Below are 26,485 nucleotides of genomic sequence, written 5' to 3'. Positions count from 1 at the left end.
GTTCAGGTCTGTTTCTTGCCCGGAGGACTAAGACGTTATCCTCACGAGTTGGTTCTCTAACTAACTGCTCAAGGTAATTTTCGGACAAGACATCCAGAACAATGCCACACGAATCCCTGTCCCTGGCACCAGTTTTGATGGCATAACACTCCCAATCTATACCTGGCAAGCTGAAGTCACCCCCTATAACAACGGCATGATCAGGAAAACTACAAATGATATTCTACAAGTTCTGTCTGAAGCGCTCTACAACTACAAATCTTGACTTAGGCGGTCTATAAAAGCATCCAATCATCATTTTTGACCGTTCTCTGGTATTCAATTTCACCCACATTAATTCACATTCAGAATCCGTGATAACCTCGCTAGATTTTATCGAATTTTTTACTGCAATAAACACGCCACCAACATTGGCGACTAACCTATCCTTACCATAAATATTCCAATCTGAACTTCGGATTTCGTTGTCACTGACGTTGGTTTCAGCCAGCTTTCTGTTCCCAATACTATCTGTGCACTATAACCTTCAGTAAGCGATACTAATTCTGGAACCTTTCCTTGGATGCTCCTGGAGTTTACTAAAATCATACTAATTTTTCTGTCTCTGATATGCAAGGTCCAAGACTCTCTGGGGTCACTGTGGCTAATTGGCAAATCGCCTTTGATCCCAAGGGAGGGGTTCTCTAACCTAAAAAAGCCCCATGTTGCAGCCACACGTACTCCGCTACCCTAATAGCCGCTTCCTGCGTGTAGTGCACACTTGACCTACAGTACAGTTCTGCACCCGATAGCGGAGGTCGAGAAATTCGCATCCGATACCGTCGCAGAATCGTCTGAGCCTCTGGTTTATACCTTCCACTCTGTGCCAAACCAGAGCACTGCGATCAACCCTGCGTACGATGCTACAAATAGACAGCTTAGCCTGCACCCCGCGTGCGTTGCTAGTTGCCTTCACCAAATCAGCCAGCCGCCGAAAGGAGCCGAGGATGTCCTGAGAACCCAAGCGGCAGGCGTCATTCGTGCCGACACGTTCAAAGCGGCTTATGACAAGTGTGGTGTCACCGCCAGACACCACACTTGCTAGGTGGTAGCCTTTAAATCGGCCGCGGTCCGTTAGTATACGTCGGACCCGCGTGTCGCCACTATCAGACTGCAGACCGAGCGCCGCCACACGGCAGGTCTAGAGAGACTCCCTAGCACTCGTCCCAGTTGTACAGCCGACTTTGCTAGCGATGGTTCACTGTCTTCATACGCTCTCATTTGCAGAGACGACAGTTTAGCATAGCCTTCAGCTACGTCATTTGCTACGACCTAGCAAGGCGCCATATTCAGTTACTAGAATGTATTCTGAACAGATAATATTGTGAATCATGTACCGTCAAAAGCGACGTTCATCATTAATGGATTAAAGTTAAGTATCATACTAATTACGTCCGCTTTCTGAATACTCATTCCTTGACATGTTCCAGACCTCACGTCAGTATAGTTCTTCCCTCCTCACGCCAGCCTGCGTGAGCTAAGACGCGTGCATTTCGGCCTCCTCTCGTAACACGGTGTTGGCTCTTCTGCCAACACAACAACAAGCACGGAAATCTGCAATCCCGAAAGAACATTTGAATCACTGTCCTCTCAAGCACCTTAACGCAGAGCCACGTCACATTCACAGTTTCTACTGAAGAGAGGACCCTCATGTTTGTAGAAAGTTACAGCAGAAATAGCTAGCCGTATGGTTACGTCGTGGACAAAGTACAGCATTCAGAAAAAATAGGATATAACTGGTGAAAAGGAAAAGAACTGCTACTCCTGCATAAGATGTCTTCAGGCTTTCCTAGTGTTTCAGGCACCCACTTCATCAACAAGAATTTAATGACCTCTACACTGTATAGAATGCACAACTGTTGCGTTGCAAACATTGCCACATCGCAGTGGTGTGTAAACAGACAACATGATTCGAATCAACAGAAATAGGCCTGAGTGATATTCTCAGAGAAATCCCTGTTTAATATAATTGGCAGTTCTGGACCGTTCTGGTGTGGGGGAAACAAGATACGCACAACTATTATATGTTTGCACGATCGAGGCGAGAACGCCACATTTGTTGCAAAATCGGTCACACTGTGCGATATTGTACCCAAATACAAAAGAAACGTGACAAACTTTTCTGTGTTATTGTGGACTTCAATTTCGTTTTGAAAATCGTTAGTGCAGCTAAGGGTGCAAAGACAGAGGTGAGTGATGGCATGTCACTGAATTGGAAAAGAACAGGAATCAAATCCCCGTCCCGCGATTAATTGAAGGTTTCCGTAGATTGCCTACATCATTTATGGCGAATGCCTTCAGCCTTCTCTCGCTGAGTCTAGTTTTGTTTACTCGTGTCAGAAGTTAACTCCTACAGTACACACAGCTATACACAGTACACACATATTTAACCAAAAAACGGAGCAATCAGTAATGGCATTCACCAAATTTGCAAATCAGAGAGCATCTGTCTGAGCCACACCCAGGACAATAAGGTTTTCTCCACACTCACACTTGATATTCTGCGATGTGAAATTCCATATTTTAAGGGAGGGCTTCGCCCTACCGACATCAGTTCTCAAGCGGACTCCTCGTTATGATTGGCCGGAAGACGTTCGCAATTCCATCGAATTTTGCTACACGAATCTCCATCCAGAGTCTTGTCTTGTCTGGATGGAGCTTCAAAGGTTCTGCTGTTCTTGAATTTAGTGCCCCGAAGCTAAATAGTCGACAGAGATGGCTCACTGGGTTGACGTTCAGAAGTGGTGTTCTGGTTCTCGACTGGTCATACTTCTTAAAGTAGGTAAAGTAAAGGGAGTGACCTGGCCACGAGTGTTGTCCCGCTCTGGTGGTGGTGGTGGTGGTTAGTGTTTAACGTCACGTCGACAACGAGGTCATTAGAGACGGAGCGCAAGCTCGGGTTAGGGAAGGATTGGGAAGGAAATCGGCCGTGCCCTTTCAAAGGAACCATCCCGACATTTGCCTGAAACGATTTAGGGAAATCACGGAAAACCTAAATCAGGATGGCCGGAGACGGGATTGAACCGTCGTCCTCCCGAATGCGAGTCCAGTGTGCTAACCACTGCGTCCCGCTCTGTTTCAGGTTTCTATCCGCCTCGCACCGCTCAGGTACTTGCTTAAATGATTTCGGTTGAATGCTTGAATGATTCATTTGAAAACAACGGGCCCAATTTTACGCGCCTTATTTGACCAAAAAGAGCTTGTGAACGTTGCTAATAACCTCGTTGTCAACGGGATGCTAAAGCCTAATCTTGATTCGAGTTACAGTCTGTTACTCTCATGCCAACCGACCTTAGCTGGTATGCACATTGTTCGTGAAAGTCAAAGCTCTGTGCACAAGCTCTGGTCTGGAACACAAGTCAGTACCAGAACAATACATTACACGATAGACGGCCCCCGCCGTAGTCTCGGGATCGATGCTCGGCGAGCATTCGAATGTTTCTGGTGTCGTAAGGCCAAGTGAGGAGAAACTTGAGTACATAAACAACGTATTGACATGCAATCTGCAAAATTCTCTTCGCATCGTAAAGCGCTACACAAAATTTTCCTATTACAGCGTAAATTCCGCCGTAGGGGGAAAGGTTCGATATGAATCATGGATGACTGTTCAAGCTGCGTTGTTGTAGTGTGTAGTAACGGGAATTTCGGACTCTATGGTACTTTTTCGAGCACTCTCTACGAACAGTAGTCATAAAGTTGTAATTATCACTTCGAAAAAGTAAAGGTACGAGATTTATTGTTTGTTTGTCTGGTGGTAATTGTGAGTAGTGCTGGTACACATTGCAAACCACGGTCCACAGTGCGATAGCATGTTGTTAGAGGAGACAAAACCAAACGCAGGAAGCCTCAATACAGTGGAGGTGGGATGCACGTATTTGTGCTGTGTCCTGTTAGTGACGTGCTATTTTGTGTGCCGTTGAAACTTTAACGTGGGCCAGGACTTCGAAATGCACCTGCAGACAAACAAAAAATCGGTTTCGTAACTTTATTTTTACGAGGAGCTAATTAAAACTCTACGGCTATCGCATGTATGTCGTTACCGCGTATTGTGTTCAGATGACAATCGCGTGTGCAGTGAGGAGTCACGTACCCTCCTACGACAGATGGAAATGAACTCTGCGTCTGCCCACGCCTGAATGCAGCGCAGTCGCCTCGCATGTTCGTCCTTCAAGTTGGTGTCGCCACTAAAGTGCTTGCATGATCGGTAGGCGACGATAAACTCGCGTGACGTTCTCTGCCTGTGTCTGACGAAACGCCGAGGCAAGAACAGCACAGCAGGAGTCGCACGACCTGTGTGTGTGTGTGAGTATGTGTGTGTGTGTGTGTGTGTGTGTGTGTGTGAGTATGTGTGTGTGTGTGTGTGTGTGTGTCGCGCGCTGCCGTCTGCGCTGCTAAGCCCGTCTGGAAGGGGAGCGACCTGTCCCGCTCTGTCTCAAGTTTCTGTTCGCCTCGCGCCGCTCAGGTAAACGCGACCATCAGCGTGTTGGTGAGGCATTGTTCTTCCTCGTTTGTTCGCTTCCCGTATATTGCGAGAATGATGTTGGAACTTTTCACCTGTACTGTCACTCGAATAACCGGGGAAAGAATTCTTAAGATGTTCCCCCGCAGAGTTCATTGAGGAACGCTTCATAGAACGAAGAGACGTTTCTGTATGCTCGGAATTATTGTGTCAGAAAGAGAGAAGCGAGAGAAATCCCATACGGGCAGGCCTGAGCTGTAACGTGATTGTGGAAGTGGCCGGATCGAGCGGTTCTAGGCGCTTAAGTCCGGAACAGCACTGCTGCTACGGTCACAAGTTCGAATCCTGCTCGGGCATGGATGTGTGTGATGTTCTTAAGTTAGTTAGGCTGAAGCAGTTCTAAGTTTAGGGGACTGATGACCTCAGATATTGAGTCCCATAGTGCTTACAACCATTTGAACCATTTTATGTGCCAGGATCCGATACTTTTCGAATCTACGTCTAAAGCTACACCCAGCAAACCACATTATCTCGTATGGCGGGGGTATTTCTGGTACCTCTATCAGATACCCCCTTCCCTGTTCCACTCGCGAATGCCGTGTGCGAAGAAACTTTCCGTATTTGCTCTAATTTCTCTGCTTGTCTCGTTCTGGTCATTTCGTGAGACGTATGTGGGAAGAAGCAATATATTACCCGAAGCATCCCGGAACAAGCTCAAATAGTAAACATCGGCGTGGTGCAGGATGCCTTGTAATGTCTGCCACTGGAGTTTTTGAGCATCTCCGTAACGTTCTCGCGCCAACTAAACGATCCCATCGTTGGATCTTGCCTATGTGTTCTATTAATCCAACACGCTTCTGATTCGTCCAAGACGCGATCAGGCTATCGGTCGTTGCCGATCAATATTACCGACCCATCATCACTATTACTACACTGTTTCGAATAGCTGAAGAAGACACACTAAGCTATGAAACTGCAATTGGTTCAAAATGGTTCAAATGGCTCTGAGCACTATGGGACTTAACTGCTGTGGTCATCAGTCCCCTAGAACTTACAACTACTTAAACTAAACTAACCTAAGGATATCACACACATCCATGCCCGAGGCAGGATTCGAACCTGCGACCGTAGCGGTCACGCGGCTCCAGACTGTAGCGCCTAGAACCGCACGGCCACTAAAGCCGGCGCGAAACTGCAATTACTGTCCTACATTTTTCAAATGTTAATGTTATAATTTGCCCACTTGTTGTAAAGAAACAGCACAACATTCCTTTGTCCGCATACACTGCTCTGTTCTGCTTCTGTAGGACGTGCATCTTCGAGGAAGATTCTAATGTAGGAGAGCAGGCGTGGGAGCGTGTGGGCCAAATTGCCCAGATTCTTGCTTGAGGACGGATTTTGTCATGTAATAAATAAACATATCAACCGTGCATTGACAACTCCAATCGGTGGGTCTTCAGTTGCTGGCGTGGTATCAATAGATCTTTCTGACACGAAGGCTGTTAACTGCAATCGTAGATACGGCTGTCTATGCAATTCCTGCAAGTGAAAAGGTCTCATCCGTCCACCATTAATCACAGAATACGAAAAGTGATTTCATTGGTTGTGTGCGTAGCCCAGTTCGTGGATGACTTCCATCACCAAGATAAATTATTTACTGTCTGAGGTCACTAAGCCAGAGGATGGCAGATACCGTTCAAGAAAGATACATGTCAATCTTTCCATACTTTTTCCGTCACTAATGACTTCTTCAGAAATCAAACTAATTTTCAAACAAAAAAATGTTATCATACAGTATATCTACCGTTCCAATACCTCTTATATTAGTGCATCAAAAGGCAATTTACTTGCGTTCCATCCAGTAACTACGAAAATACTTTCTTAAGTAGCTGCCTTGTGGCACTGAATCACAAATTTTTCAGACGTCTACAATTACCATGTCCATAAATGTTCAAATCAAATGGCTCTGAGCACTATCTGACTTAACATCTGAGGTCATCAGTTCCCCAGAAGTTAGAACTACTTAAAGCTAACTAACCTAAGGACATCACACACATCCATGCCCGAGGCAGGATTCGAACCTACGACCGTAGCAGTCGAGCGGTTCCAGACTGAAGCGCCTAGAACCGCTGGGCCACACCGGCCGGCCCATAAATGTTACCTCTGTTGATTGCACTTAAGATATTGCATGTAAAAAGCACGAATTAATTGTCTCTCGGTCAGTGCTTTCTGAATCTACGCTGGTTTTCGCCGAAAAGGTCGTATTGTTACATCAACTTCGTTACTTCTGATATCTGAGTATGTTCTAGAATTCCGCTATATTTAGGGGTGTGTGATATAGAACAGAAGTTCCGTGGATCTATTCTCCTGGTTTGTTTCTATTTTTGTAGGCAAGTGTGCCCTTACGTTTTTTTTTTCCCAATCGGTGGATACAATTCTCCGTTGCAGATTATGGTCAAAAGTCTTCCGCAGGGACTACGGAAGGTCTTGGGGCCTTGCTGTCTCTCCAGCCGAAAGAGCTGGGAAATACGTGTCCTCATTCTAACGCTGTATTGAGCAAAGTTCTGGCAAAAATTTGTGTCTTTCCGCGTTTGATTTCTCATTGTCAGAGAAGTAATTACAGACAAAAGGTAGGAAGCTTAACTTTCTAATGATACTACGGCAACATCCACATCGATTCTTGATGCAGTGATCTGGGCAACCGCAGGAAATTTCATCAGATTTGTCTAAAACTATAGCTCCCGCAGCAATGATTTGCTGACACACGTATCTTCTTGACGCGCCTATCTTACCGGAACGACTCTTCCCTGATCCGCACAGAGCAGTTTGGCGCAGTGGTAAAGACAAAAGTCCTCATTCAGGAGGAGCGGCGTTGAGATACACATCATAGCAGCGTCTTACAGACGTTAAACCATCATATTCCTCCGCATAATTCTCTCTTGCTACAGTATTACTGAGCGGTCATATTCCAAGTTGTCCCAAGTAAAACTTTCATGATAAGACTGACCCTCAAAATGTTTTCTTCGTTGTGTAACACAGGATATCTTAACAAAATAGAGCTACACACACAACTGTTCAGAAACCTCTGCAAATATTACATGTCTAATGAAGCAGCAATGTCAGAGTAGTAAGCAGAACTTTTGAGCACTTATTATTTTTAACTAGTACCGAAATACGAACATCAAAAAAGTCTTGCATCACCTCGCTTCCCAGAACTCCTGAAGATAGACGTGCACTGTGGATACTGTATCACAGACACAGTCCCTTTGACTGTTCAGAGATGTCACTAAACCCGCCCAAAGATGTAAACAACTAAGCATGAGCAGCGTCTATTAGACGGAGGGGGTCCGACAGCCGATCAGTTCCAGTCATTCCGCCAGGAAGGAGGTACACGGCTCGTGTTGCCTGTAGTTCAACCATGCTTAGATGATCAATACTGCGGTTCGATTCCTTCCGCATTGTTACTTTGTGCTAGGAAGGACTCCCAACAAGGGAAGTGTCCAGGCGTCTCGGCGTGAACCAAAGAGATGGTGTGCGGACATGGAGGAGATACAAAGAGACAGGAACTTCGATGACATGCCTCGCTCAGGCCGCCCAAGGGCTATTACTGCAACGGATGACCGCTACCTACGGATTACGGCTCGGAGGAACCCCGACAGCAGCGCCATCATGTAGAATAATGCTTTTCTTGCAGCCACAGGGCGTCGTGTTACGACCCAAAATTGTGCGCAGTAGGCTGCATGATGCGCTTCACTCCCGACGTCTATGACGAGGTCCATCATTGCAATCACGACTCCACGCAGCGCGGGGGGCCGCGGATGGGCCCAACAACATGCCGAATGGACCGTTCAGGATTGGCATCATATTTTCTTCACCGATGAATGTCGCATATGCCTTCAACCAGACAATCGTCGGAGACGTGTTTGGAGGCAACCCGGTGAGGCTGAAAGCCTCAGACACACTGTTCAGCGAGTGCAAAAAGGTTGAGGTTCCCTGCTGTTTTGGGGTGGCATTATGTGGGGCCGACGTACGCCGCTGGTGGTCATGGAAAGCACCGCAACGGCTGTACGATACGTGAATGCCATCCTCTGACCGATAGTGCAACCCTATCGGCAGCATATTGGCGAGGCATTCGCCTTCATGGACGACAATTCACGCTGCCGTCGTGCACATCTTGTGAATGACTTCCTTCAGGATAACGACATCGCACGACTAGAGTGGCCAGCATGTTCTCCAACCTCGAACCCTATCAAGCATGCCTGCGATGGATTGAAAATGGCTGCTTATGGACAACGTGACTCACCAACTTCTCTGAGGGTTCTACGCCGAAGAGCTAAACAAATCCAAATAAGCGTTGGAAGATATTTACTTTTTTAATAATACAAATGCACACGATGACAAGCCGAGAAGGAAGACCTCAAAAACTAACAACTTCCAAACGCCGTTTTCGTCATTTTAGCGAACGCTTTCCGTTTTTCATTGACATGAAAATAACTTTAAATGGAATCAGGTAATCATCAAAATTACGATAGCTATTCAATATGCTGCAGCGTCTGTCATTGACTGAATATCATGTAAGAAATTTGGAGGAAGAATACATCTTGGCTGCGAAACATTATGCAACCGATGGGGGTATAATGCCTTGTATTTCTTTCTTTCAAGTCATCTTCTTCGTGATATGTTTGAAATACCCCTTCTTTCTATGTTATATAGTACTCAATCTCAGTTAAAACGGTCGCAGGTTCGAATCCTGCGCCGGGCATGGATGTGTGTGATGTCCTTAGGTTAGTTAGGTTTACGTAGTTCTAAGTCTAGGGGACTGATGACCTCAGATATTAAATCCCATAGTGCTTAGAGGCATTTGAACCATTTTTTTTTTCAGCTAAAACGCTCTAGGACTTCCTCATTTGTGTCCACGGTAGCTTAAGTACTCTGCGGCACATCCACATCTCGAAAGCTTCTATTTTGTTAATGGTGTTTACTTTCAATGTGCAACGTTAGGTACTGACTGCGAAATGTATCATTTTGAAAACCTTAGTCTGAATTCCGCGACAAAATCCAAACATGTAACACTTTTTTTAAGACCATCCATCGTTTTCGTTCATCGCAGAATTGCCAAATTTTGAAAAGCTACGTGCTAGGTTTATTTGCTAACGTGAATTTTCGAGTGCATACATATTTTCTCTTTTTAAAGGTTAGTGATTTGATGTCTGTCTTACATTGAAAAATTCATGGGCAAATAGAAATGAACAGCGAAATGTATCGCTATTAATTTTCGTAGTAATGTGGGTCAAATGACAACTAAGATAATACTCGCTCATCTTCTTTTCAGTTTGCGGAAAGTCGCAATCGATATTTATTAGCTGACAACTCAGTTACGAAATAATTTTGCTCGTGTTGTGGAAGACAGACTTATTATGAAATTCCTAGCTGATACCAGCTGCAGCCACTAGAAGTTACTATTGATAGAGCGCGCCGCTCAGTCTCGTCTCAGTTTCGAAATAATCCGTCCCTATCACTTGTGTCATAACGACTGAACTGCTTCCGTAACCGAGGTCGTTAAAGAGCGACTGCGCTATAGCGTTCGACGTCTGAAACCGTGGACTGTCTGGCGGTATCCGATTTTTAACAGTAAGTTGATGAGAGGAGATGGCATACACATTCTTCATATTCATCTGCATTAGTCGCAAAGTGAACACGTCGTTCAGAAATGTCAAGGAGAGGCCCCAGTGGGCTCCCATTTTAACTACCTAACCAACAACATCACGCGACTTTATTTAACTGTCCATGATCAGCACCCAGTTCAAAAGTTTTTCCAAAGCGACTGATCGAGGAAAGTTATTCTTAAAGGGCGCGATTCATAAGCGCACGTTGTTGTTAACCGTCTTCGTGCTTATCTCTGCCACGCAGGAAAGTGATTGTTAAGGCATGCGGTAAATAAGCTGCCTTAGTTCGTCATGTTGTTCTTATCTTGGCCTCCGTACTTCACCGACCATATTATTGTTCCTCAAATCAACCGACTCACCAAGGACAGCCATTTCCCTTCTGTCTACTGCTTGTATGGAACGCAAAACAGGACTCTAAAATCGCACATTCATTACCCTTCATCCATTTATCATCGAGCGTCAGGCAGAATGGTTCCTTTGTATTGTTTTATCAATCTAGCCCCTGACATATTTCTACCAGGCGTCGAGAAGTAGTATTGCTCTCGAACGCATTTTTCCACGCAACCTTTCTCCCATTAACTCGGATGTTCATCAACACTTAGTGTTACACTTCTTTCATTCATATTGTTCACGTGTCCAAACAAGGTAAACACATCTTTCTTTGCTACGCCACATACCGAAAAACTTCCATCTGTTTCCGTATTTCTTCAAGCACACTTAACTTACTGTTTACTTACTGCACTATTTTTCTCGTCCGACCTTAATGTACTTTCTTTGATGCATTCTACTTACTCCCTCCCCACACGAAGTTGCGAATAAGTCTTGTATGCTGTACATGCAGCATATATCAACTTCCACATTAATTGCGACAGTGTTACCCCACAAAACGATTCTACTCTGTGTAAGAAACAACTCCTTCTGTGACTCATGGTATCATTTAGCTGTCTGCATTAACTCATTCCTCAAGACTTATGTAGGCACTGATATTATGCGCTCAAAAACACATTCACTAAGAGCCTTCAATTAAGTCACGTTAATAGATTTTTTCCATTGATCCTTGATTAAAAGTCGTATCTACGAGGAACACAATCTCAGAAGATTTTGTAGATTTTTTCCCCGTTTCGATTTAAAAAGTTATCTGACTGCAGCTCAGTAACGACATCAAAGTTGACAGAATGTTTATGTTCTTTTATCTATTGTTCTTTTCCGGTTTACTATTTATCGAGCCATAAACATTCCAAGTCAAATCATTTAGCTTAATACGAGTACAAGCATTTCTTTTCACAAATTATTATACACACATGAAGTTTCTATTATTGCGAAAAATTGTCTTTCCTCAGTGTTGTTCATAAATTTAAACCTTCACAAACTAAATTAACTTTCAAACTGAACGCTGTACCTCAACGTAAACATTTTACATTAAGCTAATGCTCTGTTAAGTCCAGCACATCAATTTGCTTCCTCGCCCGTTTGACAGCAAAAGTCGGCCGTTGTGGCCGAGCGGTTCTAGGCACTTCAGTCTGGAACCACACGACCGCTACGGTCGCAGGTTCGAATCCTGCCTCGGGCATGGATGTGTGTGATGTCCTTAGGTTTGTTAGGTTTAAGTAGTCCTAACTTCTAGGGAACTGATGACCTCAGATGTTAAGTCCCGTAGTGCTCAGAGCCATTTGAACCATTTTTTTGACAGCAAAAGTTTTAGCCTTATGCCGCTGAGTGGAGCAGCATGCGTGACCTAATCAGATTCTAGTGATTACAGTCAAATATTACTCGTAAGCGCCGGCTGGAGAGGCCGAGCGGTTCTAGGCGCTTCAGTCTGGAACCACGCGACCGCTACGGTCGCAGGTTCGAATCCAGCCTCGGGCATGGATGTGTGTGATGTCCTTAAGATAGTTAGGTTTATGTAGTTCTACGTTCTAGGAGACTGATGACCTCGGATGCTAAGTCCCATAGTGCTCTGAGCCATTTGAACCATTTTTACTCGTAAGCTTTGTGTGACGCTGGAGAAATACACTCTAAGAAAAAAAAAAGACGCACGACGAAGGAATTATTCAAATGCGACGGAAATCGGTAGATGTAATTGTAAGGTGGCAGCGGATGAGAATCAAAGGGGACATGCAATGGAGCGAAATGGAACCCCAGACAACGACTCCTAGTTGTCGGACTGTATGGCAGGTGACAAGTCACGTTGGCATCTACGCGTCTTCGCTGGTCAGCGGGGCTCAGCTCGAAGCGGGACGCATCACTGAAGACATTCCTATTCCGTTCAATGAGATTCCAACCTGAAGACGTGTCTGCAGACGCCCCATTTGTTTGTCCGTAGGTGTACACACGTCCCATTCTGGTAATTCTTTCGTGGTGAATCAATCTTTTTGTTTATTTCCTTTTGTTATTGTTTGCTTAGAGAGTATGTCACAGCTGGAACTCTCAAAGTAACAAAGTAAAGAAGTTGTCAATCTCTTGTTGGAATCATATTACTTCTACGATTCATTTGTGTAGGCTTTTATGATCACTCACTCTGGCGTTGAGTTGGTCTGCGCGTAAAAGATTCCAAGCATTTCTTTACCAGAAAGTTCGTCCCCGTTAGCTGAGTGGTCAGCGCGGCGGAATGGCTCGCCAAGGGGCCCGGGTCCGATTCCCGATGGGGGCAGGAGATTTTCTCCGCTCAGGGACTGGGCGTTGTGTTGTCCTCATCATCATTTCATCCCCATCTCTGACGCCCAAGTCGCCCAATGTGGCGTCGAATGCAATAAGTAATTGCCCTCAGTGACCGAACTTCCCCGAATGGGGGACTCCCGACCCACAATGCCGTACGCTCATTTCCATTTCATTTACCACAAAAATCTTCACTGGTACTGTTCTGACTACTGTGACGTGCAGTGATTTTATAAATAGGTAGTGATGTATTCGTTTTTCAGATGAACACCTACTTTGGTAAGAGTCATTCGTTCTGTGCACGCTGTAATTATGTCAGTGAGCGCCAGCAGGCGACAGTCCCAAGCTCGTTCTATTTGCTGTAGAGACTGTTGCTGTTTGGAGCAGGCTTATCGTTTTCTAAGGAAACTTCTATTTTTCAATAACGGGGAGTGGAATGTGATTCGCAAACATTAATGAGTGCTGTGGAAGATACAATTAATGGAACCATCAGATGTTGAAGCTGTACGTGTTTAATGGTGTGCTTCCAGGTGTAGAGCCGAGTTGCTGTTCCATTTTATGCTCAATATTTCGACGACTGATCCATTCGCATCTTCGAAGTGCTGCGATCTATGCTGTAACCTGTATTCGCAGTTTGGATTTCTATCAGACTGTGAACTACTAATAGTCTCGCTCTGCCATTTGTAGCTGGTTGTGAGTTCGACGGGCTTTTGATGGTCTTGGTTTCTCAGAGACCGGACTGCCACTCCGTAAAACGCATTCTCTCAAAGTTTTCATAGTTTCCCAGCTCTGATGGAAACGCTGAATGAATGTGTGCTTCACGGAACATCACTACTGGGGCTGGAAAACAAAAGAGCATCAAAGGGAGTAATAGGCGTTGGAGTCGAACAAAGAAACAGCTATAACAGCGGCGAGAGACGACTGATCTTCACACTCTGGTTGGTGTCCAGGTAGCATAAACTCGCAACACACAGAAAAGACGCCTGGCTTGGTGGTAGAGATATTGTGCATAAAACGGAAACAACATTTCAGTTGTACACAAGGAAGTACGCCTGTATTTTTTGTACGGTGTTTTGAGAGTTATACAACAAGTAACGATACTGCTTACGTGTTTGAATATAGTCACGCTGAGAAAAGTTGAGAGACGACAGCTGTATGTGATTTCACAGTTGCCTAACAGTCATCCAACAATCCTTTTGCAGCAAGATAGTTTGGATTCTTGAACTGAGACGTTTCCTGAGGGTTGGATTAGTTGAGATTGTCATCTTACCTTCTCGTGCCGCCCTTTTTTTCCTCTGGGGCAGTTTGAAAGTCATGTTTACCAAACTACTGTTAAAGTTATTGCTTGAATCAATAATGCATATCACGAATTATGACGTTATTTTATGTACTGTCTGTAAACGATCGCGATTGCTCAAATATTTGAAATGGTTTTATTTTTTAGTTTTTTAGTTTCTGGTGTAGTCACACTTATCATTGCAGATTACCAGTTTAGCCCTTCTCACTCAACAAGCTGTCACTGAAAGCATGGCTGTCCTATGGAGCAACTGGATGTAAAGATGGTCGTTTGAGGCGGCCGAAATGGAACTACTTACGCCGAAGAAAACATGCTGCGCAAAATATGCATGGAGTTAGAAAACTGAAAGTTGGTACAGACGTCACAAGAGGTGCACATATTGAAATGGATCGAAAAAGAAAGTCATTTCCTGAGTTACTACACCGAATCGAACACATTTCGTACTTCCTTGGCAAATATTGAACTAATTACTGTGCAGTGAAGTTGTAAAACACTCGTTGTAGAATCGTCAGTTTTAAAACTGACTTAGTACTGCATACAGTATAGTCCATCATATGTCAGCATTAGAGCACTGTGGAAGCTCCATAATTTCTTGACAGAAGCATGGTAGTGTCTAGATCTATATTTTTGTACGGTGTTTTGAGAGTTATGCAAGTAACGATACTGCTTACGGGTTTGAATATAGTGTAAAGTAGTTGCGGTGAGATACGTTTAAAGACATTTATGAGGTTTCCTGTTATGTACCCGCTTTCTGTTCCACTCTTTTGATTTTGTGACGATCAGCTCCGCGAGATCGAATCCCGGTCGGATCGGTCCACGGAAATTTTGAGTCTGCCTTTAATCTAACCTTCGCCTATCACAGATATGAACGACACGTGTTTCGAATTCCACGTTAAACTGTGAGCATTCTTTCCTCGGTTGGAAAAGTGGTGGTACATTAGGGACAAGCAAAATGTCCAGTTGAAAGACTTGTATCCAGCACGGGAAAAAGAAACCACTTGTTTTCACTGTCAGTACCTGCCCTCGTAAGCTACTACTGATTCTAATAGTATGAAGCGAAAACACGATGAACTTTAAGGTTTCCAGACAGAAAATAGTGGATGACAAGGGCCTGCTTGATTCACATTTAAGCTTGAATCGTAGCAAGGTGCATGTTGAACTGTTAACAAGTGAACACATCAATTATGGGAAGTCAGTTATATCTTATGAACTCGCTGGTCGATGCCAAGGAAATCAGTTTACAGCCACGCCACAGGTACAAGTTACTGAAGGACTTACAACAGACCTGGCTGCCCTGTAAGAAGCAAGTAACAGTGTCGAGCTGCCGAGAGGAAAGTTCACCGGCGACCTGCTGACAGGGATATACCGACGGCGTGGCAGGTATAACACTTAAACGCCAGTATCAGATTCAGAAGAGAAATTAGGACGCAATAATTAGCCTGCGGCGTATTCGTGCGGACGAGTTACTGGCAGAGGTAGACCTGACTTGCAGCTGCGTCCATTTTAATTGCAGTGATGCTCACTTCTTTTATCAGTGGGTGAATCCCTCTATACATTACATAAATGAAGGGAATGATAATTTTCGTTTGTTTCTCTTTCCATGCTCACTTACCTTGAAACCTTTCTACGATATTAAAGCGTTACACGGACCGTGACACGAGCACGAGGCTTTGTTTTGCGCGCAATGAGACTACCTCCTAAACTACCTGCGAACGCTTCACAGACAAGTGTCGTAAAATTACTGTAGACTACGGTAAGTAAGCGTAGACTACGGTACTCTTACTAGTAGTCTTAGTCGGTTAAGATTGTAACCGCGTTGCCTGTACATTAGGTGCATTGCTTATCGGGCGTTACCTCATTTCAATTGCTTTGTCTGCATATGCGATCAGTGACTGATTAGATTCCCCTAGAAGCCAGAAGCAGTGAACCCTGTAGACACTGATTGAAGATGGATAAAGGGCCATGTAGCCTATGGAACACTTTTGTTCTTCATAGTTATCTCACGTCTCTTACTTAAAAATAAACTATATTTATAGTAAAATTGAAACTATCAATATTTAATACAGTTTTTTTTCGAAAATTGTTGATTTGCAACGTGAAATGGAGGATGTTGTGTAATCATAAAAAACCATACAGATCTATCATACAGCGTTAAAAAACGCATTCCCTCAAAAAAATGGTAACATTAAAAAAAGGAAAGGCAAAACAAAATCATGTCAGACAATGCTTCCGTACTTCGTCGAGATTCTATAAAAAATGTTTCTGTTATTCATAAACAAATTTCAGACTTATCGGTAATAACAGGAATCTCTTGCCTTTGATCAAGATGAAGAACGTTCTACTGAGTACAAAATAACAACAATAATTATGAAGACTTTTTTATGTTTGTGCTTACAAACTGTACTTGCATGAGAAATTATTTCTTCGGTGATATAAAAGCGCAGAAGTTACGCGATTGGTTAATTTTTATTACTTATAAAATCCAATTTATTTTTTGTAAGGATATAAAATAAACAATGGACTACTACTGAACAGTGTGCCGTTCTACTTATGTGCAGAACGATGAAAATGAGAGAAGTCTTTGGCTCCCAGCAACTCTCTCAGACATTTATGTATGTTTCTTTCGCTACCAGTGCTGCCAATACTCCTGGTAATGCTACCATTTGGCTTTAAAAATGGCTCTGAGCACTATGGGACTTAACATCTGTGGTCATCAGTCCCCTAGAACTTAGAACTACTTAAACGTAACTAACCTAAGGACATGACACACATCCATGCCCGAGGCAGGATTCGAACCTGCGACCGTAGCGGTCTCGCGGCTCCAGACTGAAGCGCCTAGAACCGCACGGTCACACCGACCGGCTGCTACCATTTACTAAGTTGTTTATGTACTGTACTAAAACTACCGAACCGTAGTTGTGGTAGGGCACAGCTGTAATTGCATTCCGCGCCAAAGCTTTAGTTTCTCAGTACCGTTGTAGAGAGAACAATACCCGAGAGAGGAACCCAGCCACAACACAGCTGCTGTTTGCAGAATGAAGCTTTCAGTCTGCTATGCGCGTTTTCTTATGTTTCCGTTGATAATGAGAATAAATATAATCGGCAAAACATATTTGTTGTTGACTTTTCTGTTACTTGCTGCGAAATTCTAGTGAATGTATCATCGCTGAAAACCATTAGAGGCTATGAGAGTTTCGTTAGTAGGAAACCACATATTATGTGTATAATCAATCATTCGAAATTAAATTCTGTTTCTGGCTCTGGAAGTGAAATATTATTTAAAAAAATTCGATGATCCATACAGGCCCTACATTTCAAACAATTACAATTCGCGTACATAAATTTAGCAGTATTACTTTATGCGACCTTCTGGCGATCTGCAGAGAAGTAAAAGTCTACTGCTGTTACGATCGTTTTCTTTCAACTCAGTTTGCTTGGACAGGTCCGTTTACAACGCCGCATTACTGAAGCTGCAGCGATTATTCATAAAATTGGACTGCTTTCAGTGTGTTGCACAGTGGTCTTTACACAAACGCCACTTCTGTATTTGTATTAATGGAAGATGCTTTCAGTATTTCTGGCGCATCTCGTAGAACACTAGAAGGCATTTTGAGCTACGTCTCCGATTCCATTAACCGTCTGTATCTAGGCTGATACATGTCAATGGTACTCGTGGAATACATGAAAGGTTTTGTCGAACACTATTTGACGGAAAGTAAAGGAGGGAAGAATCGGCTGAGACTCAGACTGGCAAAAGCCAACGACCTGTTCGTGAAGAGCGAATATAGGACCAGCAGCTTGGTGTATGATTGCGCAATCGGCAATTAGCTACGAGACATTTCGTCATTTCCAACGTGTTAGTTCCTGCATTAACCGCTGGAGGGGCTGGCGCCGTCGGGGACGTGCAAAGTAAGCAGCTGAGCTAACGAGAGGCCGGGTTGCCGCACAAACACCTGCTGTCGCTCTCTCAGGTGGCACGCGCTTGGCTTAGCCTCGCTGCGGGATATACGTACAGCAGCCGAGGCAGCAACTCGGTCGCTCCGCGCAGAGCTGGGGGTGGTCGTGGGCACACCAGCTGCACCTCCTGACTGGGAGAATACGCTCAGCGAGTTCCCTCCACCCTTAACGTCCCAGGTGCGGTCTCGCAGACCGCTAGCGATTATTGTTACTCTGTTGCATTAATGCGTAATGGTGGGACAGGAGATTACAGCATTGTCTAGTTGTTCTTTCCCGAAGCTGCCGTAGTTTTCGTTGTTAGTACCCACGTGGATGTGACGTGAACCTATACTATTACTGCTTCTTTCGTTCCAGAAGTCTGTGACACCGTACCTTGAACTTTGCGTTTGGATTCAGTAGCCAGGTTTACGTCTGCTGTTCATGCTACTGCCTTTGAGGATACTGTTTGTCAATGGCTTGAAGACAGTTTAGGAAATTATGCTGAATCAGAGAGTGACAACGAAATTGAAAGTGAACATAATACATTACAGGAACAGGGCGGAAGTGAAGACGAATTTGTTTTGCCACCTGTGAATTCCTTGAATGAAACAAATGATGAAAGAGATGAAGACAAACGTCTGGAGACTGGATGTTTAGCTAAAGGTTTTGTTAGAAATACATTAGGTCGAAACAAATATCGTTGGTCATCCAAACCTCGTCCAACGAGGGCCAATGGCATTATTTTTCCGCATGTCGGACCTAAGTGGGGTGAATGCGTTTGTCTTTCACATTTCCTACAAAGACGATACTCAGGGAAACCGTATTAATTGTTGAAGTTGTAAACTCCTTGATGAGACCACAGGTAAAAGGCGAGACAACAATTATCACATATCACATACCCTGTGAACTTCGTACATCGTTCACTGTGTTTTGGGTGTAGCAGAACGAAGAGTACAAATCGTTATAGAACGACTGAAAGAACGTAAAACATGCTCCACCTACGAGCCAAAAAATAAGAGACAGACATCTTACATTTGCCACTGTTGCAAGAAGTCAGTCTGACTTGAAAGCTGTACAAAAATTTCCAGCGAGTGCAAACGAAACCTCTGAGAAGGAAACTAAACATCAAAAAAATTCCAGCGTAATTTTCACTTTTTTATGTTTTGTGGGAGTTTTTGTGTATTTATTATTACATGAATGATAAAATATAGCAAAAAATAAATTGTATGAAGTATTTGAGTTTTCATAGCATTAACATTATCCTGTAATATTAAGTCCATTTTGTACAGTTTTCTGTTTAAATGCGTTGTTTTTTTTTTTTAAATTAACTTTAAAATTTGTTTAAATATGTTCTTTGTATGGTATTCATACCACCTTTAACATAAAATCTGAACTGTTCCACTGAAACTCCTAAATGCAATTATAGCTATTTATAGCGGTCACTGATGAGACCGCACCTGGGGCAGTGTGTGACAAAAAAGTGACCTGGGAAGCTAAGGGTTAAGATACTGTGGTGAGCCACGTTCGTGTCTTAATTTGGGATAGCCGCCCATTGACTTACTTGCCGCCGAAGGCCGCTATGGTTTCTTTCGCAGTAATTGGATTATAGTTACGAACAACGTAAATTCGAGCCATCACGTACATAACGTTGTGGGGAAGGCGAACCATGGACGCCGTTTTATTGGCAGAACACTTAGCAGATGCAACAGATTTGCGCTTGTCTGTCTTCTTCTGCAGTACTGTTGCACGGAACGCGGTCGTTATCAGACAGCATTGACGGAGGACATGGCAAAAGTTCAGACAATGGCAGCTTGTTTTGTATTATCGTGAAATAGGGGAGGATTGTCACGAATATGATACACGAGTTTGGGTGGCAATCATTGAAACAAAAGCATTATTCATTGCGCCGTGATCTTTTCACGAAGTTTCAATCACTAGCTTTCTACTACGAATACAAAAAAAATTGCGTTAACGTTCACCTACGTAGGGAGGAATGATCGCCGTACGTAATAAAACAAGAGATATCAGAGCTTGCACGGATAGTTTTAAGTATTCGTTATTCCCGTGCCGTTCGAGACTGGAACGGTAGAGAAATAGCCTGAATGTAGTTCGATGAATCCTCTGCCAGGCTCTTAAGCGTGAATTGCAGACAGTCATGTAGATGCAGAATTGTATCCTTCTTGCCTTCCCCCTGACTGGTCCACGACTGCTTGAGTATCGACCAGCAGTGTCTGAATTTGTCGATTAGAACCGTGTTGTGTGTTAGGAATATTCACAATAGCCCACATTGAAAAGCAAATGCAGAATGATAAGTAAGAAATACATTAAAAAAGTTATGTAATAGTTTCATGATTTGCAAGAGAAGACGAGAATTAAAAGCCGACTGATGACAGAAAAATTTAGCTGATACTACTCTACATTGGTCGTTCAAAGAGCCTGCAGCTGATTATTTCCCATAACTTTTTTGAAAGAAGTTAGACTGAAATCTCACTGCCGACAACAAATCGCGAACGGTAAAAAATACAATTTCTGCCCTTTTCCAACACTCACCATAGGAAATTTAACTACTAGACAGAAACTTCGAATATGCAGAAAACTTCGTGGTTGGTCTGGAGAGTACTAACTCATCGTCGAAACCAAACTTGAACTCACAGATACGTCTTTCTTTGGAAACATCGATATGTAAAACGTAAGAACACATAGTTGCAACCTGCTTCAACACTTTTGCAGTTAGCATTTTTTTTTAACACGAGGTCATTTGAAAATCAAACGAGATTCTTCAGATTCGGAACTGATTCTCACGAAAGTAAGAAAGAAACACATTATTGAAAACAGTGAAGTGAAGTTTTTAACAAAATAATGACGAAGAGCAATCGAAGGCCAAAAAAAGAATGAATGTGCACTGCGGTGTACCTTTTACTCTCTTCACCACGTAGAATAATACCAGGAACTCTTGGATAATATATAGCCTTCTAGCTCACTTTCTTATTATGTGGAGGGCATTTAGACGAGATCTAGTTATTTAATTTGCACGTCATCCAAAAGACAGAAATATGGAGCTCCTTCACGTAACTAATCTTAATAATCACCTCTTTCGCGGCGCCCAACATGGGTGCTTAATGGTTCAATTGTCTGTGGTCTGCGTTTTAACCTGTGTGTTTGAGGAGATCCAAAAGAAGAAAAAAAATGCTGAATGTTGTGAGTGACAAGGAAAGCGTGGGAAAATAACTGCAGAACGCAGGAATAAGTACAAGGAACTCAATAATGATGAGACATGTTGGGCGCAATGACAGTTTGTTGGAGTATCTATTCTGTCCAGTTCAGATATCGACCTCATACAAGGACAACTATCCACAAACTTGGAAAATAGTCTAAAGAAGCGCACTTCATTCTGGTAATTTTCATCTGTTGGACTGATGAGTCACAATGAAAATCAGTCATTGTGTGAAGTACCTGGGATTCACAATGGATGATGACATGAACTCAGCGCTCACATGTGTTTAGTCCCAAATAAAATACCTGAAAAAAGTAGTTTCCCACGCTTGTTCGCTTTTCCTTCACTTTGATTCGCGAAATTACAAAATGGTACGCAACAATCGTCTCGTCACAGCAGTTCACTTTCCTACGTCATTTTGCACGAGCAATGACGTAATGTAAGAAAGAAGTTATACTTGATGACAGAACTGCACGGATCCAAACGCGTGAATATCAGTATGAAGGCGACTGAATGAGCTTTAGATTACGCTTCCCGCGCGTTCAGTACAATCATACGAGCAACTGTGAATTGTGGATACAAGTAAACTGGAGTAAACTGATAATCGCATATGAATAATAGTAGAAGAGGGAACCATTAACTCTAGTGCCAAAGGCAGTTACACAGCACAAATGTAGTCAAAAGAAAAAGAATATTCGCTTTATGAAAGCTGAAGACTGGTAAAAATCGGAAACGCTTCAGGGGAATAAAATGTAAAAAGTTATTTGTAGTATTGCTCAAATTAATATAAGGAATTATTCTTCGGTAGATCTGCTAAATAGCGAAATAGAACGAGAATAATCATTACTATGAGTGACATAGCTTACATAACAGTTTCACTGGGCTCGTCGTTTGAGTTTTACTTTGTTGTTGAAGAGAGTGTTTCGGCTAATTCTTAAACATAAATTCAGTGATGTGCAACGGAAATTCTTACATTTGCTTTAGGTTGTTCAGATATGGTACGTTCCGTAGGGACACGTTTTTGGTTAATTCCGTATTTCAATTAGGTCAAAGTAAAGCATACGTATTAATCACTTACTTTTATATAACAATTCTTCTATATGTCTGAACTGCCTATTCCCTGTCTCAAACACACACACTGTGAAGTGCAGCAAGCACAGAAACTGACAGGCATAAACAGTCCATGTGTGGTGTCACCGCCAGACACCACACTTGCTAGGTGGTAGCCTTTAAATCGGCCGCGGTCCGTTAGTATACGTCGGACCCGCGTGTCGCCACTATCAGTGATTGCAGACTGAGGGCCGCCACACGGCTGGTCTAATCTAGAGAGGCTCACTAGCACTCGCCCCAGTTGTACAGCCGACTTTGCTAGCGATAGTTCACTGTCTACATACGCTCTCCGTTTGCAGAGACGACAGTTTAGCATAGCCTTCAACTACGTCATTTGCTACGACCTAGCAAGGCGCCATATTCAGTTACTATAATTACTATCTTCAAGAATGTATACTGAACAGATAATATTGTGAATCATGCACCGTCAAGAACGACGTTCACCATTAATGGATTAAAGTTAAGTATCAAACTAATTACGTCCGCTTTCTGAATTCTCATTCTTTGTCATGTTCCAGACCTCACGTCAGTATAGTTCTTCCCTCCTCACGCCAGCCTGCGTGAGCTAAAACGCGTGCAGTTGGGCCTCCACTCGTAACACGGTGTTGGCCCTTCTGCTAACACAAAACCATGGGTAACTTGAAAGTAAGTGATTAATCAATGTAAATTTTTAAAAGCAAATGAAATAACGAATTAATCCAAAAACGATTGCCATGGTAGACTTAAGTATCTAAACAAGTTAAGGTAAAATAATTAACACAGCAAAATAATAAAGAAATGCCTGCAAATTAAGATGCGACAATGAAACATATCTAAACGTAGAAAAAATAATAAAAATCATGAAAAGATTTGTTTCGGACATTTTTACAGGATGAAAAATCAGATCTTCATGTACACATGGGAAAATAAATCAACAACAAGCTGTAGCTGATAAGTTTTTAAAAAAATAACATTAAGAAATATATAACATAAAATGAGAAGAAATACGTTTTGAGAAGAAGCAGTAAATTTAGAAGGATAAGAAAAGACCATATGAGAAGGAATCGAAATTCTTCGTTGATCCATTACGGATCGTGGGACGACGGCTGGCATGAACTTCTTGATGCAATAATTTACCAACAGCCCTACGTAATGTAGAAATTTATTGTATTTTATGAACTTCTATACGCTAGCAGTTTCGGCATTATATTGATGCCATCTTCAGGCCCTACTCGTCATAGTCGTAAAATCACTATACACGGAAGGAGCCATATAACTGGATCCGTGAATCTGAGTCTGTGTCGCCTGGCCACCAAGAGCTGTTGCAGGACGATTTGATTCACGGATATGGCTCCTTCCGTGTATAATAATTTTACAACTATGACGAGTGGGGCCTGAAGATGGCATCAATATATGGCCGAAACTGGTAGCACATAGAAGTTCATAAAATAAAATAAATTTCGACAATACATACTACTGTTGGTAAATTATTGCATCAAGGAATCGAAATTGTCTCCCGGCCCCTGCTTGAGGGAAGGGAAAAAATAATTGAAATAACTAAACAATTGTAGCAAAAATTTATAATGAGGATCACTGCAGATACCGAACCTAGTTGTGCGAAACGCGTTCGGTCAATAAGTAAAGTGAAGTTCGATCCAAAAGACAAGTGAATACCTTCGAGATAAAAGGTGTATCGGATGAGCTCTAAATACACAATGAGCAGGCGTGCAGCAGTAGTGGGCAGTATGCAGAATTAGCCGAGCAGTCACGTGTCGCTGGCGCACGTGGGCGTACTTACGGAGTGTGTAGCGTAGTGTAGTGGGAGGTAGTGGAGTGGGTGTTGAGTGTACAGCGGACAGTGGTGCTCCTGCGCGGCCCGCCGGGCGACTGCGCCTTCCGCCGGCCGGCGCGCTCCTATATACTGCACGCGGCAGTCGGCAGCCCCCAGGCGCTGCCCAGCTGATCCCTTCCCTCCCCGTCCCACGTCCCGACCCATCCCGTCGGGATTAACGGCCGGGATTACGCTCTGCTCTCCCCACAGGCAGTCCTCATGCGCGGCGCGTGGGCTAACTTTCTGGGGCGATTAGCGACGGGCATTCCTCTCAAGGTCTCCGTGCGCATGCGCGTCGGACTGCCGCTCGGCTCGTTGGGAAATTATCGCAATCCTTCGGGGTCCTGCCGCTGTTCAGAACGGTCGCCCTTTGCGGACAAGCTTTCGTACCTGAATCTGGAACATGCAGGTACGACGCGTAAATGCAAAGTGGCGATACAGCCCAGTTTCTGCTTTAGCTGTGGAACCGATGTTCAATTACTGGTTTTCTCGAGGTTTTCCCACATTGTGGTCGAATATGTTGGTGAAATCTTCCCATCACCATTTCCACAATATTGAGATGTCTAATTATCGCCAGGAATCCCACATTGTCCTGGTTCACCTAGAAATATAAAAATTTTTAAAAAATTTGCAATTCTTTTTGGAATATCGTCAGCCGTTTGTCATCTTTCTCTCCAGAGGACAGGGTCTGATGCCCTATTCCACACAGTGAATCACAAAGGTAGACTCCTCTGTTTTCGTTTGGCATATTTAGAAATTGAATACTGTCTGTTAATTTAACACGGCTTCCTACACATCTAAAATTGTCGATTAGACTACCCAACAGCCATTTTGTATCTGGGGTATGATACATCAGTACGTATTTTGGTGTGTAGATTCCGAATCTACCTTTCAAAATGTTCTCCCACGTAAGATTTTTGAATCTTTAAGGACTTTCATTCTTTATTTTCCGTTTTTAGTGCTTATTGATCTTTTGTTTAGATGTCTAATTTTTTAATTTTGTTATTCGTGCAGGAGTCACTAAATAACAGGTGCGATAAGGAAACTGCAAATGAAAGAAGAGCATCGCTGTCACACTTTTAGAATACCAAAGAATTGAGATGAAACTATGTTATGAGCTAATTTATGCCTTCTATTGGCGTCATGTGCTAATATGTACATTAAATAGTGTTGATCTCTTCAGTTATGAATATGTATTTCTTGTTTGTCTTAGTTCCGCGAATGTTCGCCCGTACACTTTTTGGTTCTGCTGCGTATTTAGAAAATTAACGTATTAGAGAAAAGTTGATTTTATCGTTGAATCCAGCACCCCAAAATTAGGTAAATCCACGCATTTACAAACCGTATGCAGAAAAAAGTTTTATTTTGTTGACCAGCATTATTTCGAAATCAGAGATTTATTTCATGCTCTATCACCTAAGACTGCTTAATACAACCACTTTCTTCCGTCTCCCGTTTCAGTTTTCATCATTTTGTGATTTTTGTAACCCAGTCTTCTCTTCAAGTCCATCGAAGAGTTGTTTTAGAGTCTACTTCTATCCTTTACAACTAGTATTTTTCTTTCAAAAATATTTTATCCATTTTTTATGCTGTAGGGTGTGCACCCCTTCCTTCTTCTTTGAGGATTTTCCTTCTTGCTTTGTTTCGTTTTGGGGCTCATGATTCTATTTTCTCTTGGCCCGCATCTTTCTTCTGACTCCCCTCCATCCACATTTCCATACTCGCGCGCGAGATTTTCACATTCTCTCGCTCGCTACGTGTAAACTACTAGACCTACAGAAAAAATGAACAGGACCTTTTTGTGGGAAATTTAATGAAGTTAAATTTCGTGCTAGGAGACGGTTTCGCTAGAGGTTGTAGTTTTTGAATTAGTCGAGGAAAAAAGTTCAAAGGTGACCTTCAAATGCACCCTTACTCCCAAACTCAGACCCCACCGGTCATGAGTTCTAGTATGTTATTCATGACACTGTGTGCACAAACATTATCGACTGCACGAATTATTTCCCACATTCGACGATTTCTAGTCTTCAATGACCGGCTTTACTGTACTGCCGGCTTAATTGAGCACTTACGATTGTAAAATTTACGTTTGTGTAGATTTTACCTATCAATTTCGTGAATTTTAAAGCAGAAAATAAGCAATTACATCGTTATATTCGTCAGACCTTCTGGCTACGAAACTATTGTGCTTTGTTAGGATTAAGTTCGGATCGAATTGTCAGCGTAGTTAGTTTTAGAGTAATGTTTACAAAAGTTTTTCTTTCATTACCGTGATGAGCACGTTTAAATTAATAATGTT

The 26,485-nt window shown here is 43.0% G+C and overlaps 1 protein-coding gene across 1 annotated transcript in view; it reads right to left on the bottom strand.

Moving 5' to 3' along the window:
* The window catches only part of LOC126457671 (alkaline phosphatase 4-like), a 108,796-nt gene extending 84,443 nt beyond the window's left edge, over positions 1 to 24,353 (bottom strand). The window contains exon 1 of the mRNA XM_050094172.1: positions 24,154 to 24,353. The gene's annotated coding sequence lies outside the window, so the exon portion shown is untranslated. The remainder of the gene's footprint in view (positions 1 to 24,153) is intronic.
* Between the last annotated feature and the right edge of the window lie 2,132 nt (positions 24,354 to 26,485).

The sequence above is a fragment of the Schistocerca serialis genome, chromosome 2 (assembly GCF_023864345.2).
Source record: "Schistocerca serialis cubense isolate TAMUIC-IGC-003099 chromosome 2, iqSchSeri2.2, whole genome shotgun sequence".
NCBI lineage: Eukaryota > Metazoa > Arthropoda > Insecta > Orthoptera > Acrididae > Schistocerca > Schistocerca serialis.
The sequence above is the reverse complement of the archived record's forward strand: the minus strand, read 5'-3'. Positions and strand labels throughout refer to the sequence as shown.